Source organism: Pan troglodytes, chromosome 4, assembly GCF_028858775.2.
Source record: "Pan troglodytes isolate AG18354 chromosome 4, NHGRI_mPanTro3-v2.0_pri, whole genome shotgun sequence".
In the NCBI taxonomy this organism is placed as follows: Eukaryota; Metazoa; Chordata; class Mammalia; order Primates; family Hominidae; genus Pan; species Pan troglodytes.
This window is the reverse complement of record NC_072402.2, coordinates 91,235,793-91,263,779: the sequence shown is the minus strand read 5'-3', so window position 1 is coordinate 91,263,779 and position 27,987 is coordinate 91,235,793. Positions and strand designations below refer to the sequence as shown.

At 33.0% G+C, this 27,987-nt stretch overlaps 1 long non-coding RNA gene across 1 annotated transcript; it reads right to left on the bottom strand.

The window, feature by feature from the left end:
- Positions 1-1,050: 1,050 nt before the first annotated feature.
- Positions 1,051-27,987, bottom strand: LOC129144090 (uncharacterized). Its single transcript, XR_008548246.2, has 2 exons — positions 27,898-27,987; positions 1,051-1,318 (listed from the first exon to the last, which is right to left on the bottom strand). It is a non-coding gene; the product is annotated as an uncharacterized LOC129144090 (long non-coding RNA).

Genomic DNA, 27,987 nt, shown 5'->3' with positions numbered 1-27,987 from the left:
GTGCTATTTTAAGTATTTAACATTCATAAAGAGAGAATTAGCAATTAATGAGATAAAGTTTAAAAAAAATCTAGAGATCAGGACAAGGTAAAAAAAAATCATTCAGTCTTGCAAATCTGTTATTTAATAGGTCATGTTTTAAGAACTGGGAATACAGATACTATGTGTATTTTAAATAGAAAATTTGAAATGTACAATAAGTCATTTTTAAATATAGTCACTCTGCTATAAAGTCAATCTCTAAAACTCAGTCTTTGTGTCTAACTGAAACTGTACCCTGTGAACAACATCTCCCCATTCCCTATCCCTTGCCTCCAGCATTAACTAGCATTCTACTCTCTACTTTTAAGGGTTTGCCTTTTTTCGATTGCTAAAAAGTCTATTTTCAGTGTTCTCACAACAAAAAGATAAATATGTGACATAAGAGATGTGTTAAGCAGCTTGATTTAATCATTCCACAATATAAATAAAGACGAAGACATAATACTGTACCCCTCAAAACAATTATTATTTGTTTATTTAAAACATTTAAAAACAAAAAATGAGACAAATATCAGGAAAGTAATTTTATACATAAGCTAGATAATTGCCTATAGCTGCGTATGCTGTGAAATAATTTCTGTTTGAAAAGACAGGAAAAATTATATGGCAAAACCATAGTGCAGTAATAAATTTGTCATGTTTAGTAAACAAAATATAGTTCAATGTGACTGAAGCATACTAAGAGGCAGAAGAATGTGGTGTACACTGTAGTGTAGAGGAGTGTCTTAGTTTGGGCTGCTATACAAAATACCATAGATTGAGTGGCTTACAAATAAAAAAAGTATTTCTTAGTGTTCTAGGGGTTGCAAGTCCAAAGTCAGAGTGCCAGGATGTTCTGGTTTTGGGGAGGGCCCTTTTGCGGTTGCAGACTGTTGGGTTTTTGTATAAGCACATGGGGAAAGAAGTGAGAACTCTCTTAGGTCCCTTTTATAAGAACACTAAGCCTATTCATGAGGCCTCTACTATCACAACCTAATTACCTCCTGAAGGTCCCACATACTAATACCATTACATTGACAGTTACGATTTCAATATACAGATTTTGAGGGTACACTTTAAAAATTCAGTCCGTAACATTCTGCCCCAGGTTCCCCAAAATTCATATCTTCACATACAAAATGCAGTCATTCCATTCCAACAAATCCACAAATCTTAACTCATTCCAGCCTCAAGTCCAGTCTAAAGTCCAAGGTCTTATTTAAATATTACCTAAATCAGATGCAGGTGAGCTTCACGGTACAGTTCATTCTCACGAAATTTCTCTTCATCTGTGAACCTGTGGAATCAAACAACATGAACTTTCAAAATACAATGGTGAGACAGGCATAGGATAAACATTCCCATTCCAAAAGGAACCACTATTCGAAAAAAATAAAATATATGAATGCTGGATCCCAAGTAAATCTAAAACCTAACAGGGCAAACTCCATCAAACCCTAAGGTTCAAGAAGCATCCTCTTTGGCTTGATGACTCACCTTCCAGACAGTCCCCGACAGCTCAGTGAGGCACTGCTCGCTGCTGACTCTATGTACTGGACCCACTTATGGCACTGTCTTTTGTCAGGGCTGAGGTCACTCACCCAGGGCTTCACTGGATAGCCCTCCCACACAGCTCCTCTGAGCATCATTTCTCTCCTTTGAAATCAAAATGGAGGCAACCTTGGCCCACCTTGCCATACCCTCTGGATTTTTGGTAAAAGCAGCAGCTGTAATTGTCTCCAAATCCCCTTTGCGCCCCTTCTTCCATAATTTTGAAGAAGAGAATAGCACACATCCACAACTGAATAGCTCTCGGGTCCAGGCCTGTAGGGCTTAAGCATTCTGAATGTCTTCCTTTATTTCGTCCCATTATCTCTGTTTCCTTTAGTCCCAACTGGCAGTGTTTCTCCTGGTATAATCCCATTTCTATTCATGGTTTGTGTTGAGATGTTTGATTAAGCCTATGGTTCACACCCATATTAATCAAATCAGTAAGGGTCCGAAACACTCTTCATGTTCTCTTCAGAACACACTTTCTCACTTTTTTTGCAATATGGACAGGCTGAGAATTTCCCAGATCTTAAATTATGGTTACTTTTTCCTTAACAATTCCATCTTCAAACCTTTTTCTTTTTCTACATTTGACTCTACGGATTCAGAAGGAACCAAGCTGCTGCTTCTACATGTTGCTGAGAAATCTGCTGGGTTAAATGTCCAATTTCACTGCACACAAGTTCCACCTTCCGCAAAACACAAGAGCATGAATACAATTCAAAGAAGTTTGTTTCCACTTTTCAACATGGATTGCTTTTGCTCCATTTTCCAATAACATATTCATTTCCATTTGAGACTCCAACAGAATGACCTTTACTGTCCATATTTTATCAATATTCTGTTCATGATTATTTATTTTCTGAGAAGACAGCGTTTTCTTCTATATTTCTTTCCGAGCCCTCACGAGAATTGGCTTTTAAATTTCTTCCACAGTAATCTAGCATTTTGCATAAAACCTCATCAATCTCTGCCAATCACTGAGCCCAAAACCATTTTCACTTTGTTTTAGGTATTTATAATAACAGCACTCCCACTTCTCATGATCAGTTTCCATCTTCAGCGGTTCAGGCTGCTTTAATAAAGTTCCATAACCTGAGTGGCTTTTAAATAACGGAATGCACATCTCACAGTTCTGGAGGCTGGAAGTCCAACAGCAGAGTGCCAGCATAATTGGGTTCTGGTGAGAGAGCTCTCTTGGGCTTCAGACTGCTGCCTTCTCAATGCAGCTTCACATGGTGGACAGAAAGAGCTCTCAAGAGTCATTTTTAAGGGCACCAATCTAATTTATGAAGCCTCCACCATAATAAGCTAATTACTTCCCAAAGTTCATTATAAATATGCAGCTTATAGGTCCTGCTACCATCATACTGAAGGTTAAGTTTTCATCACATGAATTTTGAGGGGACACAACATTCAGTTGCAACAAAAAATACTCAGTGGTTTTTAATTACAACATTAATTATGTAAATACAGAATAAATTTTAGCTCTAAACATTATCCATGATGTGATTAATTAAATTACTAGTTTAAAAAATTGAATCTGTAATTTATCTTGCCTCTATAATTATTATAAGAACTTGTAAACTTTTAACTTGTTTTCTTTAATTTGACCATTTCTGAAATTGTATCTCTAAGTATTGATATATACACTTCCTAGTGCATATAAAAGTTATGCATATTTAGAGTAATAAGTAGTGTGTTATCATGTTTTTATATCAGGGCAGGAAGGGAGAAGTTGAAGAACAAAGTGTCCTTTTCAACAACTTCAGCCTACGTATCTTTCTACAGGACTATAACATGTCACCAGCCACAAGGGCAAGGAGACTGGGCATTGTAGTTATTTGGCAGGACACATTGCTCTTTCAAACAAAAATGGCATTCAGAAACAAGAAAGTAGGGAAGAGAGGTTTTGGTTGGACAACTTGCATTGTTGTCCCTTCTTTTCTTAGACTTCCAAATTCTTGGTTTCAGAATTCCTTATAAGGTTACCCCTCTGTGTAATTTTATCTATCCATTAAATCTCTCAAGTCCAGGTCCCCAAGCTCTTCTCAACTAGTATGACAGCAACTTCTATAGAGATGTCAATGCAGTACAAATGCTTGTTTTAAAGTTGTTTTAATCCAGCTTCTATCATTCTAAATATTGTTTTAATCCAATATTCTAATTCAGAATATTGAGAATAAACTAATCTTACATGAAATATCTTTTTTCTCCTATTATTTGATATGTGTGTCTATAAAATAACATTTTCTAATTACAGAATGTGCAAGCAAAAAACAAAAAGGGCCTGTGTCCCTAGTCCCATTGTCTTGCTCGGAGGTAACATCCACAACATTTTTAGTTTTCTGTTGTTCTTCTCTAATGCTCCCAATAATATACCTTTGTTGTGGTTATTGTTGTTATTATTGCTCTTGCATCAAGCACTATCTCTTAGTGCTCATGCACATCCTTACCGAGGTCCATTTCTTTACTCTCTGCCCCATTCCAAGTTGTGTTAGGTAGAGGATTATACTGATCAAGTCCTGTTTTTAGCTATCTTCATAACATTAACACTTTAAACCTCAATGTCTTCACTGTTCTACTGTCCTATGAGCTCTAGCAATCTCAAGTTTCATGTCACTTCTCAGACTATGGCAATGGTAATCTGCATTAATGGCAAAATCATTAATATTGATGAAAATTTTTATTTTCTGCCCTTCCCAAAATCATCTACTTCTTTGGAATTTACATTAGCAGGCAACAATGGCAGTGGCAATACTACCTTTTGGAAGGTAACTGTAGCTCCACCCTTATCTGTAAAAAGATATGTATTAAGACCCCCAGTTGATGCCTGAAACAGTGGATAGTAAACAAGTACTATTTTTCCTACACATACATACTTATAATAGACTGTAATTTAAAAATTAGGCATAGTGAAATTTAACTAATAATTATAGTAGTTTATTAGTTAAACTACTACTACTAATTATTATAGTAGTAGTATTTGTTTAAACTAATATACTCATTATGGGAGTAGTATTAAACTAATAGGCTAATTATATTAGTTTAATAATTCTATTAGTTTATTAAACTAACACTACTAATGATAACAGAATTATATTAGTTATACTAATATATTATTTATAGGAGTAGTATACTTCTATAATTATATAGGAATATAATTATATTCCTTTTACTAATAATTATATGAACATAGCTAATAATTAATAGAATTATTATAACAATATACTGTAGTAAAAGTTATGTGAATGCGGTCTCTCTTTCTCTTGAAATACCTTATTATTATCTACTTTTCTTTTTGTGATAAAACAGGGAGTAGGACGGACAACCTGAGAATTTATCACGTTATGGTACACAATTTCAAAGTTATTATTTCTATAACTTTTATTTAATATTTTTCAAAACATGATTGACCCCTGATAGCTAAAACTGTGGAAAGTGAAACCGCTGGTAAGGGGGGACTGCTGCTGTGTTGCTAAAAGTGTCTTCCTTTGATAAATGTACCAAGAGTAGATTCTCAAGAGGAGTAACATAGATAGGAATTTACATTGTAGATGGCCTCAGCTATTGCTAAATATCTACAAATTCACTTGAGAATAATATAAGCAGCCACATCAGCAACAATATCTTGAGTAATATCGTTAATGGAGCATCAGGAATTAGGGCTTTGCAATTATGAGATACATTTTTCCAAAGACATGATGCAAACATCTTTAGCAGTAGAAGAAAAAAGTTGAATTCCAACTCTTTGTCAAGAGGCATTTTTGGGAATTGTTATTATACCCAATTTTCCCCCAGGATTATGTGGTGTGATAAATATGCCTTACAATAACTTAGTTAAGAATATTATAGGTAATACATATTTCATCACCTTAAGAAATGTGAATGGCTGTTTGGAGGTATATTAACATCATGTAGATTGAGGTTCAAGACTGCTGAGATAAAATTGAATACATTTAGAAAGACTGATGGCATATTTTCCTGAAGAGAATCTTTAGAAAAGCAAAGAGTTAATGTCAGGTTTTTGTATGTCTTAGTAGTCTGAATAAAACCTGTTAAATAATTTTTCCTGGAAGAAACATATTAATATTTAATTTTCAAAAAGTGATATTAATAGTTAATTATCCAGTTATCTGGACTTTTTCCAAAAGAGTATATCTATAAAGAGCATCTACTCTATGAAATGTAGAAATAAACTCAAAGGATAGTAAATCAGTATTCAGTCTGTAAATATTACCTCACTGTGTCCATGACATTTGTGAACTTAGTAACCAAATTTAAGGATTTAATGTGTTTGCTTGTTGTTAACATATATATAGAGAGAAAAATAAATGGATGAATTTTCAGAATTTATCTAATTTTCTCCTCCATCAAAGTTAAAAATTAGCTGTTTGATTTACTATACTCAGCTAAAATTCTCTGGCATTTTATCTTGATATTACTGACATCCTGGAAGGAGTATCTTGTTTGTTTGGCAAGTGGATTTAAAAAAAAAAAAAAATTATTGCTTCATAATTTTTATTGTTTATATTTCAAGGTTATGAAAAATGCCCTTAAAAGATAAAGGGTATATATATATATATATATATATATATATATATATATATATATATAAAATATATATTTTAATCTGCATGTAGTATACCTGTTGTGACAAAAATAAATGAAAGCTTAATTTCTTGCCAAGTTGTAGACTATTACAGTATATTATTTTAAGCATTACGCTATACATACTTCTTTTGAAAATTTACTGCACTTATACATACTTCTTTTAGAAATGCACTGCACTTATACACACTTGTTTCAGAAAAATTAATAATGTATGTTCCAATATAGAATCATCACTAGGGTACATTATGTGATAAAATGCAAGATACTATGCATGCTGTTTTCAAGGTATATAAATATGTATGTAGGCACATGTGTGCAAAAAATTGGGAAAAATAATTCAGAATTTGGTGACAGTGGTTACCTTTGGGGAGTGGAACCAGAGTTGAAGAAATATTTCATTTTTTATCCTTTTATATTTTGAAGATATATAAACACAAATATTTAAGAAAAGCTGCGTAGCTCAAACATATATCAGAAAAACCTGTGTAACTAGTATACAGGTCAGAAGCTAGAATTTGCTAGCACACAGGGCTCTGGCAAACACTTTTGCCCATTCACTACCTCTTACCTTCACAAAGTTAACTACTGGTATGATTTTTACAGTAATCTATTTCTTGATTTTTTATACCTGTACCTCACGTGCTTCCCCAAGAATGACATTTCAGTATTGCCTGATTTTTTGAACTTCTTATAAATAGAATCATACAGAACATATGATTAGTTTTATTGGGCAATAGCAAATAGTTCACTAACAAGATTCTCACCAACAGCTACGTGTTTTTGGCAATATTTGACATGGGCAGTCTATTTAATTTAAAATATTTTGATTTTTTGTCAAATTCAAAAACATTGAAGTTCTTTGTTGCATTTTAATAATGGCTATTCTGATTTTCATTTTACATTTTGATTTCCTCTTCTATAAAGTCTCAAGTCCTTTTATATTACTGTGTCTTTGATATCTGTTTTAAAGTACATTTTGGGTAAAAGCCTTTATCACTTATACATTGAGAAGAGCCCCTCTATGAATTGTCATTTCACTTACCTTACAATATCTAATAAACATTAATGACAATTTTAATGTAGTTTAATTCAATGGTTCTTAAATGGGTTTTGTTTTGTCACCTAGGGAATATTTCTCAATGACTTGTGACAGTTTTGGTTGTTTTAACTGGTGAGATGCTAGTGGCATCATGTGGGTAGAGGCCATGGGTGCTGCTAAACATGCTACAATACTTGGACTGCCCAACCATGACAAAGAATTATCCTCCCCAAATGTAACAATGCAATATGTGTATATTTCTTGAAGATATTCTACAATATAAATTTCTAGAATATTTATTGAATAATTATATTCATCTATACAACCCACTAGCACTGATTTTATACGTGAAACATATGGAGAGTAGAGAATTTTTTTTTTCACTATGTGGACCTGAAACATGTAGAGAATAAGGAATTATTTTTCACTATGTGGCTACCAAAATGGGACACATAGTTTATTGGAAATGACGCCATTTCAGCTGTGCTGTGCAATATTTGTTATATATCAAATATCCTTATATGCATGAGTCTGTTCCTGGGTTTTCAATCTGAATACTCTCTTCTTTTCCAGTACTACATTCTCCATCTTTATGAGTAGGATTAATATTAAAAAATGCAAATTGAGTCATGTTTTTCTTTTTCAATATTGCCCTATTTGCAGTTTTGCCTTTCCATATAAATTGTGGAATCATGTTGTCATTTCCAAAAAACAAAGCAAACAAGCAAACACCCTGCTTGTTTTATGATCAATATTTAATTGAATTCATAAAAATGTTTACAATATTCAGTGTTTCAGTTCATGAATACTCCAAACTCCTTCATTTTTAAACTCATTTTAAATTTCTCTCAATTATACTGTCTCTATGTTAAAGTTCTCTTTGTAAAATTCTTCATAACTTTTGCTAGAATTATTACTTAGGATTTTATATTTTTGGGTTCCATTTAAATGGTATATATGAATAATATTGTATATATTTATTTTCTGAGTATTACTTCTAATATACAGAAATGCTATAATTTTCTGAATATGGGTCATATATTTCATACCATTGTTAATTCACCATTAGTTATAATAATTCTAATGATAACCTAATTAGAAGAATAAGTGATAAATTATTTTTGATTTCCATATACTGTGAAAATTATTTCATTTCTCTCTTTCCAATCTTTATATCTCTTATTTTTATATTTTGCTTTATTGCACTGGCAAGGACATCCAGTACAATGTTTAATTAATTCTTTGTAAATAGACTTTCTTGTCTTTTGCCAGATTACAAAATAAAAGGACTTCAACATTTTACCATTATCATATCTGCTGTATTTTTTTAGACATCATCACATTCAATTTGTTTCTGAATTTTTGTTTTCATCATAATGATTTTGAATTTCTTAAGCAAACTCAGTATTCTGCAGTAATAGGTGCTCATCCAGTGCCTTCTTTCTTTCATCCTTATTATCTAAACTCCTGTTTTTTCTCTGCTAAATACATTATTTTCAGCATCACGTACATTTCAGGCTGATCGTGTGTCATTTTAATGCTGAAAAGGGCTTTGAGTCAAGACTCCAGTCTTCTAAAATCATGAGCACTCTTACCAGGGCTTTATCCAATATACGCTTTTGTAAAGAGTCAAACTTTTCAAATGTACAGGTTTTTTATTTTGTAAATCTCTACCCTGTGACCATTATTTCTGCCTTTATGCTGTCTTCGGATTTATTTATTTATTTATTTTTCTCATCTCTTTGGCATGTATACTTTGATCATTGCTTTTTCAGGCTTTGGTATTTTTGTTGTTGTTGTGGTTGTTGAAATGGAGTCTTGGTCTTTCACTAGTCTGGAGTGCAGTGGTGCGATCTTGGCTCACTGCAACCTCGCCTCCCAGGTTCCAGAGATTATTCTGCCTCAGCCTCCTGAGTAGCTGGGATTACAGGTGCCTGCCACCACGCCCGACTAATTTTTGTATTTTTAGTAGAGATGGGGTTTCACCAAGTTGGGCAGGATGGTCTCAATCTCTTGACCTCCTGATCCTCCCGCCTCAGCCTCCTAAAGTGCTGGGATTACAGGCGTGAGCCACCGCACACGGCCTGGTATTTTCCAACAAATAAAATTACAATACAAATTTTCCCTTAACATGACGTTACCTAGATATCACACATATGATATCTGGAAATAAATGAGTGCCTGGAAATAAATGTGCCATTATTTGGGTATTGTGTTTTAATGCCGATATGTGCCTCTTAGAACAATTTTACGGTTCAAGTGTTTTAGATAATTTCTGATTTGTTGTCTGAATATTCTATCATATGCTATGAAAATTTTATTGGGATCTTTTACTTTCATTATCAACTGATTATTTATCCTTATTAGGTAAATGTTTATTTATTTCAAACCTATATTGCATGTGCATTTAAATTTGGCATTGATCCCCTGAATAAGCTCTATGTGTAGTATTCTTTTTTTTTTTTTCATTTAAAGTCTTCTTTTTCTAAAACTATTTGGTTTAAGGAAAGCTTTAGCTGTTTAATATTTGCATAGGATATCATTTATTATTATATTTTTAACTTTCCTATATTGTTATGTTTTAGATATATTTTCTGTAAATATAACACAGTTATGTTTGTTACTCTTATCCATTCCACAACCTCTGTATCTTAATTTTATTATTTTTTTCTTTTTCCATTCAGACTTCTACTAATATATTGGGTTTTAAATTATCCATCTTATTTATATGTCTAATTTTGCATCACATATTCTATAATATGCTTTCTTTTATTAAAAACTTTAGATTGATAAAGCATGTAATTATTGTTATCCTTAAGTAATTATTTCATTATTTTATTTTTTAATTCGTTAGTTATTTAGCTAACCTAGAGATTGCAGAATGTACCAAATTTATTTGAAAGTCTACTATTTCTTGATGTATTAACTTTTTCTCAGAGAACATATATTTAAGCTGTAATTAGCTTCTGCCTTACATGCTTTTGCTCTTAAATCTTATAATCTCAACATTAAATGCACTATTGATTTGTCACACTCTTTCCTGCATCTCTAACTTTATCATGAGAACCTTTTCATGATGGGCAGCTCTGCTGTTGATGAAACCAATATGTATATGCCTGAAAATGTCTGTATTTAATTTTCAAAAGTGAAATAAATTATTGCTCGTTATAAAAGTCTAAGTTGTCCATTAGTCTTCTTCAACTCTTTAAATATGTCATTCTAATTTCTTCATATTTACTGATGCTAATATGAAAACATGTATTGTCTTGATGTTAATATGAAAACGTGTGTTTCCGCTTTTAAGGCTTTGTTTTTGCTCTGGTTGCTGTACCTTATGTTCTTGGCAGTTTTATTCTGATAGCTTTGAAGAAATTTTCTTTTTATCTTTCTTTATGGTGATAGTACCTTTTGGTTTTTTTTGTTTGTTTGTTTGTTTGTTTGTTTTTGAGACGGAGTCTTGCTCTGTCCCCCAGGCTGAAGTGCAGTGGCTCTTCACTGCAACCTCTGCCTCCCGGGTTCAAGCCATTCTCCTGCCTCAGCCTCTCGAGTAGCTGGGATTACAGGACCACCCCCGGCTAATTTTTTTTTGTATTTTTAGTAGAGATGGGGTTTCACCATGTTAGCCAGGATGGTCTGTATGTCCTGACCTGGTGATCCGCCCACCTTGGCCTCCCAAAGTGCTGGGATTACAGACGGAAGCCGCCGCGCCTGGCCAGGACCTTTTAGATCTATGAATTGATATGTTGTCTCATCATCCTTTAGACAGTTCTTGGGTTTCAACTCTTCAATAGTGAGCCTTTTAAGCCCCATCATCACTCTTCATCTTCTTCTTTTTTTTTTTTTTTTACTTCTGAGACGGCGTCTTGCTTTGTCTCCTAGGCTGGAATGCAGTGGTGCTGTCTGGGCTTACTGCAACCTTTGCTTCTCGGGTTCAAGTGATCCTCCCACCTTAGCCTCCCAGACTACAGGCATGCACTACCTACCAGGCCCCGCTAATTTTTTGTAGAGACAGGGTCTCACTATGTTGCCCAGGCTGGTGGTCTTGAACTCTTGGATGCAAGCGATCTTCCAACCTTGGCCTCCCTAAGTGCTAGGATTACAGGCCCGAGCCAGCCATGCACCTTGCAATCTTCATTGATTTAAAAAATTCATTGATAATTGCATTAAGCTTTTACAGTGTATTTTTAGTGTCCCTAACTCATTTCTCCATTTTCCTTTACTGTGTCTCTTGTTCTTTTCTTAACATTTTTGTCTCATCTATTTTGTAGTTTACTTTTTTCTTAATAATTTATATTGCTCTTAAATTTATCCATGGAGTTGTTACTGTATTTTTTAATTAACGATTTAAAATTTGGCTTTCCAATTTTTCTTGAGTTCTCTGCTAAAATTGTGAGTCATGTTTTCTATCTCCTTGTAAATACTAAATAAAATCATTTTTATAATTTGTTCAATAACTTCAATACGTGGAACTATACATTTCCGTTTATATTATCTGTTGCTTTTCTATGATTTCACTTATGCATTATTGTCTTGTTGTCTTCTTGGTTCTTTTATTTGTTCCAAACATTGTCTTTGCAATTCAAAATAATTTAATTAGTAGACCCAGCAGGGTTGTACCAGTGACCAGCGCCTGCAGTGTCTGGGATGGGAAAAAATAAATAAATGATTTAAGTTGCAAAGTATAGAGCTTACCTTGTTACTAATTAAAATGTTTGAAAAGCTCTATTACAAATGTATGAGATTTATAAGTGAATTGGACTTTTAAAACTCATCAGATATTTTATTATACTAAGGAAATATTGCTTATTTATGTGTGAGATTATAGATATATGGTTTTCTAAAAATTATCTTTCATATCTTATATAAATACACAGTGAAATATGTATGGATGAATTTATATTATGGCTAGGATTTACTGAGTAATATTACTGATTATACAGTGTGGGATTAGAGTGAGGGTATAGAGCAAATAAGATTAGCAATTAATTGATATTTAAATAAACACAAAATGTGAACATATTTATCACATATTTAATATTCTATATAATTAAATGTTAAAAAAAAATTCAAAGACGCTGTATGTGCCCTCGCAGGATTTGCCTTTTTAATGTCATTTGCATAACTCTACAGGCAATTCAGGATCATCTCCATCCAATTTCTGGAACTGAAACAATTCAAATCTGTGCTTCAACTTCCGCAAATGTCTTCTCTTTCTGAAAAGCTTTTTAGCTAGGATTCTCCTTTCGGTACTGTGACTTAAAGCAAGAAGTTATTCCTCACTTTTTTCAGTAATCAAGACTTTAATCTATCCTACCAGTACCCTCAGGAGTACTAGGTTATTTCATCTACTCTTTGTCTCCATGACATTCATGACATTGATACAAAGATTGAACAAAAATTACAGCCTAGACATTTGGTCAAATGATTTTACATTTAGTTACATAGGCTGAGTATTCCTGATTAAATTGAGGTTCTCCTTTTTGGCAAAAATGTTACTTAAATGAAGCTTAAATGTTACAAAATTGGTGATCTATAAGGAGTTACTTTAATATTGTTTAAATATTTTTGCCTTTCAAAGTTTCACACAATAACTTCTCTCTCATTGCTCCCTGAAAATATGAATGATATGGGTGTTACAGATGATGATTCTCTAGCTTTCAATACTTCAACCTTTTTTTTTTTTTTTTCCCTTTTTCTGAGACAAGGTCTCACTCTCTCACCCAGGCTGGAGTGCTGCAGCCTCCTACTCTTGGGATCAAGGGATCCTCCCACCTCAGCCTCCCAAGATGCTGGGAATACAGTCATATGCCACCATGCCCAGCTAAGTTTTTTTGTTTGTTTGTTTGTTTAGAAGGAGACTCGCTCTTACTGCGCCGACTGGAGTGCAGTGGCGTGATCTCGGCTCACTGCAATTTCCGCCTCCCAGGTTCAAGCGATTCTCCTGCCTCAGCCTCCTGAGTAGCTGGTACAACAGGAGCCCTCCACCATGCCCGGCTAATTTTTTGGTATTTTTTAGTTGAGATATGGTTTCACCGTATTGGCCAGGCTGGTCTCAAACTCCTGACCTCAGGTGATCTGCCCACCTCGGCCTCCTAAAGTGCTGGGATTATAGGCGTGAGCCACCGCTAATCTTTTAAATATTGTTTTTTTAGTGATGAGATCTCACTGTGGTGCCCAGGCTGGCTTTGAACTACTGGCTTCAAATGATTCTCCCATCTTGGCTACCCCAAGTCCTGGGAGTACAGGCCACCATGCGTGCTTGACATATTATTCTTTTTTACAATTTGTAATTTGGTATCTTTTGTTAAACAGATGTTTTCCACTTTAATGTCATCATTTATACTTGTTAGTATTTTTTGTTACTAAAAAATATTTTGCTACTCAAAGATCATGAGTTAGATATTTTCCTATATTAACATCCAATCTTTTATTGGTTTTTCTTTATAACATATACAAACAAACACACTATATATTCATTGTTTTCTATATATATGTCTACTTATCTGAGCACCAGTTTTTGGAAACAAAGTTTTTCTACAGCTGCTCTGCAGTACACTCTTTAGTGTAAATCACACTTTCATAAATATGTGAGTCTGCTTTAGTGACATCCATTTTATTTGACTGGCCTCTTTGTCTATTTTTAATTTACTATCACACATTATAGTGTTTGGTAGGTTTATAAATCTTTTTATTTGAAATACTGTCTGTTGCTGAGTTTTTTATAAAATATTAACTATTTTCATATTTTTGAATATATATTTTTAAATTTTCTCATCAAATTATGAAAAAAATATAAGATTTTTAATGGCCCTATGGTATTGATTGACACCTTTAGAATATTGAGTTTTCCAAGGAGTGAACATGGCATATAATTCCATTTTATGATGATTCATTTAACATGTCAATAACAGTTTATAGTTTTCTGTGCAGAAATCATATACACATTTTTGGTTATGTTTATTTGTAGGTGCTTGGTATTTCCAGATGTTATGGTAAATGGTAACTTAAAAGTATATTTTATAAGTGGTTATTTTTGCTATATAGAAAAGTGATTTTAGTCAGATTTACTTGAACACAATTTATATATAGTAAATTTCACCTTAAAGGTGTGCAGTTCTATAATTTTTGAAAAATATACATTCATCAAACCAGCATCAAAATAAAGATGCAGAATATTTCCATTATCTCTAAAAATATTCCTTCATGCCAATTATAGTCAATTTCCTTATTCTATTTCCATTCCGTGGCAACCTCTCCTCTTATTTCTGTTTCCTTAATTTTCTTTTTCTGAATGTCATATAAATGGAATCACAGAGGATATAGTTTTTTGAGTCCAATTTATTTTACTTATTAAGTTATTTAGAGACTCATCCTTGTCATATGTATCAGTAGATGATGCTTTTTAAAATTGTGGAGTCATATTCCACTGTGTGGGTGTATCAGAGTTTTTATCTATTTACTAGTGATGACAATTTTTTTCTCAATTTTGTGTCATCAAAAGTTTTTAAAACAAATTAAAACATTAGAGTTTGGGTTCTTTGAATTGAGTTAGAGAGAGTCAAGGAAGTAAAAGAATATTAAACTAAGACTATGGCTATTGATGTAAAGAAATTTACATGATTTTAGGAAATAGAAACCAAACTGCAGTTACCCAAATGTCCATAACTAGGTGAACAGATAAACACACTGTAGTATATACATACATTGGAATTTATTAAGGAATGATAATGTTCAAATAATATAATGAATATTTTTATTCATTATATTATTACATACAATTACATATATAAATATCATTTTATTCACATATTCTAATGATATTAATACATACAATAACATGTATAAATGTTAATTATGCTTACTGAACAACAGTAGACAAAAAGTACACACTTTATTATTCCATTTATATAAAAATCTAGAAAAAGAAAGAACTCTAAATAATAAAGAGTGAATCTGTGATGGTTTGAGGCTGGTGCAGGAGGGAGTTTGAGGAAGGAATAGAATGGTAGGATTATAGAGATACACAGAAAATTTTTGGTTCTATGCTGGATACGTTTGGCTTCTCGATTATGGTGACACTTTATCAGGTGTGTGCATATGTCCAATGTATGAGACTGAACATTGAAACTGCAATAATCATATAATGAAATATTGAGCAATAAAATGAATGAAATACTGATGCATACCACAACATGAATGAGCCTTGAAAACATCATGCTAAGTGAAAGAAACAAGATGCAATAGACCACATATTGTATTATTCAGTTTATGTAAAAGATCCAGAATAAGCAAATCCATAGAGACAAAAAGTATATTAGCGGTTCCCACAAACTAGGGGCCAGGGGAATGAAGAAGGAGTGTTGGTTACTTTTTGTGTTGATGAAAATTTTCTAAAATTAGATACTTTTAATGTTTGTACAATTCTGTGCATATACTCAAAACCGCAGAGTTATACACTTTAAAATGTTTTATCTTGTGATATATGAATTGTATCTTTATGAATCTAATATTTAAAAAATTTTGGAAGAGACTGTTGGATTAATTTTGAAGTGTGAATATTCACTAATCAGCAGTGGATCCTCATGTCTATGAGTTTGTGTATTAAAATCCATGGGCCAGGTGGAGTGGCTCATGCCTGTAGTCCCTGCACTTGTGGAGGTCGAGGCAGGTGGATCACTTGAGGTCAGAAGTTTGAGACCAGCCTGACCAACATGGTGAAACCCCATCTCTACTAAAAATACAAAAAATTAGCCGGGCTTGGTGGTGGGCACCTGTAATCTCAGCTACTTGGGAGTCTGAGGCAAGAGAATCACTTGAACTCTGGAGGCAGAGGTTGCAGCGAGCCAAGATCATGCAACAGAACTGCAGCCTGGGCCACAAAGTGAGACTCCTTCTCAATAAAATGAACTACAATAATAAAATAAAATAAAATAAAATCCATGAATAATTGAATCTATGGGGCATTCACTTATTTTTTTCCAGAATTAATTGTATGCATTTTAATATTTTATGGAAAAAATCAGGCTCACAGATTTCATCGTAATGTGCTTTATGAGCCTTTTTAATAAAATATGATAATTCCCCATCTTTCAAAAGTCCACACAAAAGCTGCATGCAGATGTGTGTAGAAACTTTATTAATAATTTCCCAAAGTTAAAAGTAAAGTATTATGTCTTTCAATAAGTAACTGGCTAAATAAACTGCGATTCAGCCATTTGTACAATATTATTCAGCAACTTAAAAAAAAAGATTCTCAAGCCATGAAAAGACATGGAGAACTCTTAAATGCATATTACTAAGTGAAAGAAGCCAGTCTGAAAAGGCCACATGCTATAGAATTCCTAATATGTGACATTCCAAAAAAGGAAAAATTCCGAAGACAGTAAAAAAATCAGGAGTTGCCAGAGACTAGAGCATGGGACGGATGAACAGGTGGAATACAGGGAATCTTTAGGATAGTAAAACTACCCTGTATGATGTTATAATGCTGGATACATGTAATCAGACAGTTGTCCAAGCCCCATATGATGTGCAATAGCAAGAGTGAACTATAATATAAACAATTGACTTCAGATCATTATTAACTGTCAATGTGCGGAATATGTTGACAATGGAAGAAGCTGTTGGTGGGAATAGATGGTACGTGAGAAATCTGCACTTTACACTCAATTTTTCTGTGAACATAAAACTTCTTCAAAAATAAAGTCTATTACAAAAAAAAGTCTATACCCAAGCTCTATTTAACTAAAAAGAGATTTCTCTGTTTGCAAGGAAACTATTATTCAGCAATAAAAATATGCCATCATCAGAAGGATAAAATGATTTGGGAGAGATGCTATACGGAAAAGCATTCACAGATTTTGAAGTTGAGGAATTCATAAAGATAGAGAGTAGATGGGTGGTTACCAGAGGTCAGGAAAGATGAGGAGATGAAAGGATTTAAAAAAAAGTTGATTAATGGGTACAAATATACAGTTTGATATAAGAAATAAGACTCAGTGTTTCATAAATTAGTAGGGTGACTATAGTTTACACTAATCTGTTGTATGTTTCAAAATAGCTAGAAGATATAGCTATAGTTTGTGTCTACCATAAGGCAAAGAAATTTATTTGAGATGATTGGCTACCCCAGTTATACTGATTTCATCTTTACAAATTATATCGTTGTATTAAATTATCACATATACTCTCAAAATATGTACATCTATTACTATATATTAATGAAATAAATTAAAAAGTTGAGAAATAATAGAAAACAAATCTTATGCTGCAAACATCTTTATTAAAAGATATAGTTGTTAATATTTTAAAAATTTTAGTTTATACAAATCTAAAATTTTATGCATTAGACATAGAACAGAAAATCAGTCAGGTTAATAAAATTTAATATAGAAATTTTTGCATATATATTGCTGCTTTAGCTTATGTAAACTTTATGATGGCCAACAAAAGAGCAAGATGGATCAGACACATCAGATTTAATTGTTTTAACTGAAAGTGACAAATATTACTTTCACTCACGGTCCATTAGCCAAACCTAGTCACATGGCCAACATCACTGCAAGGAAAACTACAGGGTCAAAATCCCTTGGTCCACCAATGAGAGTAGAAGAGCTGAGTCTTTCTGAGAGACAAATGAGATGACATATTCAAACACTTAGTAATATCTGTTTTTATCTCATTATTACTGTTAATTGCACTTGTTTTAGGTGTGTCTCTCTCAGTTCTTTTTACTGTTAGTATATCTGGAGTTAGAACGTGTTGCTTCTACAATATCCTAGTCATTTAAATAAAAATGGTTGGGAAGAAAAACTATGGCATTATTTCAATTTTTTTCTTCTTTAGTAAGAAAGATCCCTTCTAACTCTACTCCCACATCTACAATATCTGAAATACAGACTTTCTGTGGACTACCTGCCATGATATGTGTACTATCAATATGTTCACTTTCAGATGCAGCAAAAATAAAGTTAGGTAAGTTCCAAAAGCTGAGAGCTCCCTTTATTGGTAACAAATTAGCACCTATGGACATTTTGCATACATATATACTACTACATTCTGCACAAGAAATTGTGCTTGTTATAAAGGCAGGACTATCCTCAAGGAAACCTTGAGTTATCCACAGTTAATTCAGAATAAATATCAATGGATTGCAAAGTCCTCTGCTAAGGCTCTGAATTTGCACCTTTAAAGAAATCAGCCTTTCACATTTATTAGAGGTACGAACTGTTAATATACTTAATTTTTGCCTTTTATTAAATCAAGATGGTGGCAATACTAAAATGAATTCTAATAGACAATAGGTTATAAAATGCTGCATTCTGATGAAAAAAAATTCAAGCCAAAAACTACTAGCAAATTCTGCTAATAAACATTTTAGATAAAATATAGTTACATTTTTGTTTTGAGCTCATCTGAATCAATTGTGTCAGAGTTCTGATTACTAGTTTTTCTCATTGCTATTTCATAATAAAAAGGCTATGCAAATGAGTTTCATTAATTATTAACTACAGTTTTAAATCGTTTACTTATTTACATCTGCAACATTCTTCTACAGATTTCAATAAATTTTTGAGTGTTTTTATAACCAGAATGGTCTTGAGGGGATTCCCATAGAATTATAGATAATTTGATAAAGCAATATAAACATCATAAAATTATTCCTATTGTCATTTAATTTTGAAATACATAACATAATACAAATTGAGCAACATATCTAGTTAATGTCAAAATCCTATGTCTCAAAAGCACACTATACTTTAAATTACTATGTAATTATATATCAAATTACTCATTAAAAATAGCATTACCTACCTTCCAAAATGAATTCTTTTAAATTATTTTTAATTCAACAGCAAAAATTTAAATGGAAGTAGGAGCTTGATTGCATATTATATTTTTGGATTACATCACAAATAAAAATATACTTTATGAAAATTTCTCTATTCATTGTTTAATTGCAATATATCTTAGCTGAGTTACATTTATTAAATGCAGACAGTTAACTATTAAACATTAAAACAATTTAGAACAATATTAAAGCAATAAGGCTAATTTTCCTCTCTTTCCTGTCGGGTGAAGACAATATTCCAGCACTAGAAATAATAAGGGTGTATACTATATACACACACACACATATATATATATATAAAACATATGGCAATTAGTCAAAATCATACTTCAAGTTATTTATTAGTAATGATTACACATAATTATTTTTGAAATGTGTTGGTTCCATGTGTTTCTTCTGTGTTCTATAAATGCAATGTAAAACTCTCACTGAGATAAAAATCCCATAATCTTCTCTTTTCAGAAATTATTAAAAACTATTAGTATAATATGTGCATATACTAACATATGCATACTTCCTCAGCTGTAAACATACTTCAGTTATTTATGACTTTGGACTGCAAAAGGGACAATCATAAATATAACATATATATTACATAATTTTTTTCTAATATTAGTTACCCTTTTATTATTTAGACAGTATCAATGATGAGACTTTACTAAAACACCTAAGGAATAATTTCTATAATTATATATTTGTATAAATATCAATAAATATCTCAACTTCTTTGGATGTGTTTCTTGATTTTTTTCTGTCAAATAAATGTAAAATGTCACCATGAAATAAGTGCCCCCAAATGGTAATAATCATGTATTGCTGAACTAAATTGTTGAATGCCACACAATTAGTGTAACTATATAAAGCAGTTAGAAAATATCTAACACTTTCTATGTAAACTATTAGATATTTTAAATTTAAGTACCTTATTATGTTAGCATATGCCCTTCCCATGTGGGGGATAATGAATAAATAGTAAGATTACACTTTTCCAATATCAATATTGCTCACAGCAAATCACTTTTTCATTCAATCAGAGTCACTGCTGTCAATGAACTGCATTTAATTTGCAAGGGTAACTATTGCATTTGGCTTGCATTAAATTATTTTATGTTGCTGATTTTAGCTCATCATTTTTCTTAGATGATAAACTCCCTAATGACGATTACTGTGTGCTCACTATATTACCTCAAATGGGAGAAGTATATGAGACATTAGTCTTCATTGAATGGCGCTCATAAAGAAATCTAAACCCTGACTCAAGGGGTGGAGAATTAATACTTTGACATAGTTAATTGGGTAATTGCCTTAATTACTGAGGCCCATGAACAAAATGAATAATGTGAGTTTATTCACATTTTACATTTAGTAAGAAAAACTTCTTAACTATCAACTGAAATTACCTTAAATGTCCTTTTCTGGTGATAAGAAACATAGTGAACTTAATCTGATTTTCTCAAGTCATTATTTACAGAGAGGAAAAAATTCTAACCAACGAGTGTATTAAAAGTGGACCAGAATCCTCCTGAGCCTAATAGATATGAATGCCTATAGTTACCTTGTTAAAATGAAGGAATTTTAAAGAAAATAGTCCATTTGCTTGAGAAACAGTAATATTTTATTTTTATTATTTATTGCTTGACTATTCATTGAACATTCAAATCCCTAGAAAGAAAAATATATTTAGGCATCAACAATAAAAGTATCATTGCCAAATTAAAATTTCAAATACAAGGCAAGCAACTCTGTATCTCATCCATTGATTTCCATCTGTCTCTTGTTTCATTTATTTCCTCGGGGTTAATTATTCTTTATAGACTTACAATCATTAATACATATCCATACTTGTTATATGTTAGTTGAAAAATAAGGTAAGTGGTTATTATTGTTAATAATAAATGACAATGTAGACTAAGGTGCTATATCTATTTATATGTAAGGTAGTTCAAAACCGTAAATATATCAGATAGTTCCTCTATTAATGAACAAACAAGTTTATTTTCTCAATATTTCCAATTTGGTAAAGTTACCTTATAAATGTGATAAGTGAGCTTTATTTTTTATAAAGATATTCTTTTATATTCATAGAAAATATATTAGGTAATGTCCGAAGACCTTATCCCAAAGTCTAAAAATTTTCTTAAATTACCAAAATTAACTAAAATAAGCCATAAAGTTTTACCATCTATTGCCAGTTTTTCAAGTCAACTTTAAATAAACATATTTAGAATAACTTTTAAATGTTTATTACTCAAAACATAGTCTAGATAGAACATTAAATCTCCACATTTTAGAGTATTGTAAACATATCAGAAAGTACAGTAAATATTTTATCAATAACCTACACCAAATAATTGACATCAATGTCTTCTTTAGTATTGCTATTTTTTTCTATGCTGAAGTCTTTCATATCTGGGGTACATTTCTTTAAGGCCAAATTTATTTGTTTAGTTTTGTGTTTTGGTAGATTAGCAAGGTTGTTTAATATATTGTTATTATTACCAACATTTTCTTATATTTATCCTAGTCATATAAAACAATTTCAGATAACACTTTATTGAAAAATATTTTACGCCGGGCGCGGTGGCTCACGCCTGTAATCCCAGCACTTTGGGAGGCCGAGGCGGGCGGATCACGAGGTCAGGAGATCGAGACCATCCTGGCTAACACGGTGAAACCCCGTCTCTACTAAAAATACAAAAAAATTAGCCGGGCGTGGTAGCGGGCGCCTGTAGTCCCAGCTACTCGGGAGGCTGAGGCAGGAGAATGGCGTGAACCCGGGAGGCGGAGCTTGCAGTGAGCCGAGATCGCGCCACTGCACTCCAGCCTGGGCGACAGAGCGAGACTCCGTCTCAAAAAAAAAAAAAAAAGAAAAAGAAAAATATTTTTCTATGTAAATAAGAAATGTTTGCACAACTGTAAACAAAAAAATGGTCATTAACAGCATATATTCACTCCATCAGTGAGGCTGAAATAATCTTTGGTCTTTTCCTATCATTTCATATACAGTAAGAGCACATCTTGTGTTACGTATTAGTTAACTGACTTAAACTGTGATTACTGGGTGTGATGATTAGTAGTATATGTCATGTTGACTTGGCTAAGGGATGCCAAGATAGCTGAAAAAACATTATTTTTGTGTGTGTCTATGACGGTTTCAAATGTTAGACTGAATAAAGATATGTGAGTGGGCATCATTCAACCTGTTGAGAGCCTGAATAGAACAAAATAGTAGAAAAAGGGTGAATTCACTCTCTCTGTTTGTCCTCAGATGTCAGAGCTTCTGGTTCTTGGGGCTTTGAACTTGGACTGGATCATACCATCAGTTTTCTGTTTCTCTAGCCTGCAGTTGGCAGATTGTTGAACTTCTTGGCCTTAACTATGAGCCAAGGGCTATAATCTCTGTTTCTGTTTCAATATCAATATCCCATTGATTCTGTTTCCATAGGGAACTCTGACTAATACACTGGGTTTATTTTTTCATGGAAATGTTAATAACATACTTGTACAGACTGGGCAGAAGATGTAGCATGCTGGAGTCTGGTTTACTCAAAGCAGATACTAAGAAGAAAATTCCGAAAATTCCAATAGAAATATAAGAAAATGGCCGGGCGTGGTGGCTCACGCCTGTAATCCCAGCTCTTTGGGAGGCTGAGGCGGGTGGATCACGAGGTCAGCAGATCAAGACCATCCTGGCTAACACAGTGAAACCCCGTCTCTACTAAAAATAAAAAAAATTAGCCGGGCGCGGTGGCGGGCGCCTGTAGTCCCAGCTACTCGGGAGGCTGAGGCAGGAGAATGGCGTGAACCCGGGAGGCGGAGCTTGCCGTGAGCCGAGATCGTGCCACTGCACTCCAGCCTGGGCGACAGAGTGAGACTCTGTCCCAAAAATAAATAAATAAATAAATAAATAAAATAAAAAAGAATATAAGAAAATACTTTTGGACATTGATTAGAAGCATAATAGAAAAATAGAGACAGGAGACATGAAAAGTTAACATTGTTTTAAAAATTATTTAAAAGTGGAATATTTTAGGAACTAGTATTAAAATTATACTTTATACTTCATTTTGTTATTAAAATACTGTATGTGGTTAAATGTATAAACACATTTAAATATAACAAAGTTCCTAAATTCTATGTGTAATTCCATACCATTATGAGTGGACTATAAGTAGTGTTTATTTTGTCTTCCTTATTTCTGTAAATCACAGTGTCTGTGTGAAAAAATCAGCTACTTACTCATTGTTCTTGAAGAAATTGTAAGAATTACCATAAATCTATGTGTTGATATTAGATTACAAGTTAAATGTTCTGGTCATGTAATTTGGCATGTTTATTCATAGAGCTCTTAGGGGATGGAGCTTCCTAAACTTGTGGTTTCATGCCCCATTATCTTTTCTGGTGGCTGTTTGGGGAAAAGAGACTTAAAATGCATGAGTTAGCACCCTCTTCTCTTCTCTTTTGAAATCTCTTAGCTGCTAAGAGAATATGTTCTAGTTTGCTCTTGGCCATGCACTCTCTTAGTGGCATTGGCTCTGTCTACACTTTGAGTAATATTGATTTGGCCTTTAATTTGCAAAAACTAAGCCATATTCTCCAATATTAATTTTATCGGTGAAATTACCTTTTTTGTCTATTAGTGTGACTCTTACATCTGTGACTCAGGCATACGGTATTATTATCCGGCCCTTAAAAAAGGACCCAAAAGCTTAGAGCCTTGGCTTCTTTTGTGTCTTTAAGTTGAGCAGTTTGCCTTAGATATCTCTTGCCTTAGCTCTCATCTTCTTGGGTCTTTCCTTAAACGTCATTTTTTTTTCAGTGTAGTCTTAGCCACTTTACTTAAACTCTGGAGTCTCCAACCTCATACCAGACATTTCTATTTCCTTCCTCTGACTTTATTAGTGCAGTTATTGTCATCAAGTGTATTCTATTTTTTATTGTTTGAACCATTTATTCTCTGTTTACTTCACTGGAATTCAAGTTCCATGGAGGCAAACACGTTTATTGACTTGACTGATTGCATGTAGAACAGCAGTCCCTGGCACAGAGTAGATATTCAGTGAACATGTGAACTTTGTTATTAAGAAAATCACTCAAACTGAAACGTATAAAGTGGACGCAATGTAGAGAATAAGTGTGTTTTTGCAAAGGAAAAAGATTTTGAAAAAGTCAATATTTTGAGAAATAGCCTCTCAGAGTTTCTATTCCTACATTGATCATGAACGAAACTGAAGCAAAATAGTAATAAAATTAGTAACTTATTATTAAAATAATTTAAAATACAACATTCATAAACCTGTGTGTGCATCTAACAGTATCAAAATAAATCAGAACTTTTTAGAACTGTTAGAAAGCATTCATACTCACAGTAAAAAATTATGATCTGATAGGCCAAGAATACATTGGTAATGAATAAGGAATATCTAAAAAAAAATGCATTAATAAGCTTAATTAAATGGGTATATAAACAAACTGTCACACAACAAAGATAAAAATATATACTATTTAATAAAGTAATTCTTTAAAATTTTTAAAAATACAAACATTCTCATTTAATTCTGAAAGTAAATATCATATAAATCATTCTGTAAGAAATAAAATTAATTAGTAAATCTATAAATTAACTTTTTTCAGATAGTGATAGAATCATTTTTATATCCCTTCAATCATCAATATAATGGACTAAATACAGACTTATTAAAAATTTATTATTATTATTTTGAGATGGAGTCTCACTCTGTCACCCAGGCTTGAGTGCCGTGGCACAATCTTGGCTCTCTGCAACCTCCGCCTCCTGGGTTCAAGCTATTCTCCTGCCTCAGCCTCCCGAGTAGCTAGGACTACAGGCACAAGCCACCACGTCTGGCTAATTTTTGTATTCTTACTAACAAGGAGGTTTTACCAGGTTGGCCAGGCTGGTCTTGAACTCCTGACCTCAGGTGATCCGCCTGCCTCGGCCTCCCAACGTGCTGGGATTACAGGGGTGAGCCACCGCGCCCGGCCCACATTATTTTTATACAATATAAAGACAAACTAGAGCACATTATTGAATATATTTCATGTGTCATTGCTTTATTTCAGGAATTAAGTCTGAACAATAATACTGTGAGGTGTAGTGCCAATTTTATTGCCTCATTTAGAACACCTGCTGTATTTCAGAGACTTAAGAACTGAAAAAAAAAGCATATTTAGTTTCATCTTTAGTAATAATATTCTACTAGTATATTTTATTAATAAAATAAATTTTACTTCACTTAAATGAAAAGATAATATGTACCTCGTTAGAATTTATCTTCAAAAAATACACTAAATCTCAGATTTATTTCAAACATTTGTAGAGAACTAAAGATCACAATTCCTTGATATTTCATAGACTCACATAATAGTTAAGTGAAAGGATAGATTTTTAGCACAATCCCTTTTGAATATGTGAAGAAATGAAGATTGAATTTTTGCCCCTGGCTTTATTCCTGATCATCAGGTCAATCCCCTTTTCTTCCAAAATAAATAGTTTCTTTCACTCTGGAGCTTGTGAAAACATGTGAATTCTTAATTTCTCCTAAATATATGTTAAATATAGTGTTGTTTATTTTGAAGTGATTTTAGTGTTTCTAAATATAGATGCCCTTCAGTTCTTTAAATATTATAAAAAATAATAAATTTTCAACACAAAGACTATCAAATAATTTAGCCAAGTTATTTTTATAAGTAGAAGTCACCAATAGGTTACCAAAAGTAATCTCAGGAGTACAGACCAGTTACCATCAGTAAGGGAAACAGTGTGTGTAAGCTAGACTCCAATAAATCACCATGTAATGCCAGCTGTCTTTACTTTTGAAACTTTTTTTTTCGTTTCTAACAGGTTCTACCACATCATAGATGCAAGGTCTGGGAGTCTTTAGATAGGAAACTAGAGTCAATAAAATTGATCATTTTCACCCATGCAATCTTTCAATCCACAAAGGGAGGAAAATATTTTGTTTTATTTTTAGTTCTATTTGTATGAACACCCAATTGCTCTTCTCTGCTTTTCCCAATGAAGATATCTTATAGTAACAGCAAACTCTACAAGATTTGAACTTCAATAGTCTTACTAAAATGAGAAAATACGTACCATCCAGTTAGCAACAAAATTCGTTATTTATTACTATTTATTTCAAACTCTACAACTCAACAACAGATTCCTGTTGTTTACTCATGAGGATTTTTCTGGACTGCTAAGGTGAACCTTAGAAACAGAAGGCCTGCGTGACTTCAAGGAACATTTTATACATAAAATAATATTAAACTACAGAATTTATTTTGTCAACATACATTTAGTTACATACACAATGTGTGTTTATTAATAAATTTATTGAATGAATCAATAATTAAAAACATTGACATGTTAACAAATGAATTAAAGTATTTTTTATCAATTTATATCAATAATCTTTTATATATATTTAAAGGTTTTACAGAATTTGGTTGTTTTCAAGGTTAATAGTTCTGAAGATATATGTTTCTAGGTTTTAAATGTGCCCCCACCGTGAAAATCACGTTTTGGAAACTTAATCCTCTATGCAAATCCCAAGTGTTGGGAGATGGGGCCTAATAAAAGGTTATTGGGTCATGAGGGCTCTGTCCTCATGAATGGATTAATGAATAATAGTTCATTAGATTAATGAATAATGAATAATAGTTACTGCAGGAATAGATCAGTTATCACAAAAGCACATTGTTATAAGAGAGAGCCTGGGCCAGGTGCGATGGCTCAAGCCTGTAATCCCAGCACTTTGGGAGGCCAAGGCAGGCAGATCACCTGAGGTCAGGAATTCGAGACCAGCCTGACCAACATGGTGAAACCCCGTCTCTACTAAAACAACAAAATTTGCCAGGCGTGGTGGCGCATGACTGTAATCCCAGCTCCTCAGGAGGTTGAGACAGGAGAATCATTTAAACTCGGGAGGCGGACGTGGCAGTGAGCCGTAATCACGCCATTGCACTCCAGCCTGGGCAACAAGAGCGAAACTCCTTCTCAACAGCAACAACAACAAAAAAAAAAAAAGAGAGAGAGAGAGAGGGAGCCTGTCCTCTCTTGCTTTTTCTGTCAATTGAGCTTGTTTCTGCCTTCTCTTTCACCTTTCACCATGGCAGGAAGTTCACACCAGATGCCAGCACCACGCTCTTAAAATTGACAGCCTCCAGAACTGTGAGCCAAATAACCTTCTATTGTTTACAGTGCTACACAGTTTGTGATATTCTGTTATAGCAGCAGAAAATAAACTAAGATATGTGTCTTCAGAGGCATAAGGGAGAAATAACCTTTTTTTTTTTTTTTTTTTTTTTTTTGTATCCTGTCTTCTCTGACCAGGTTTGAGGTGAACTAATTGAAACTGATAGGCTTCAAACTACAGTTCCATTGGTAGTAATGAAAGTTGGGTTGTACGAAAGCAAGAAAAACAAACAAACATATGTTTTCCTTTTTTAGAGGAACCAATTGTGTGCCTGCAACAGAAACCTTTCCAACTGATTTTCCCTCACTCTACTTCTTCTAAAATTTGTATTACTTAATACATAGTGATACATGATACATCTACACATGATCTTACTGGTCAAAAGTTGTTTCTTACTTTAGATATTATAACATAATAATATTGAATGTTAATAGCTAATAGCAAATTTGACCCTTCCGTATTGAACCATAAAGAAGAAAATCAATATATATATTGATATATAAATACACATATGTACATGTATATATACACATATACACACAACATATTTATACATATATATTTATATATAAGCACAGAAATGATCACTAAGGAGATTGTCATACCTGAGATATATGGAGATCCCTGGGAACAAAGAAGTGTGTAAGCTGACAGCCTCAGTGACACAGTGGTTGCCACCACAGTCCCTAGAACTC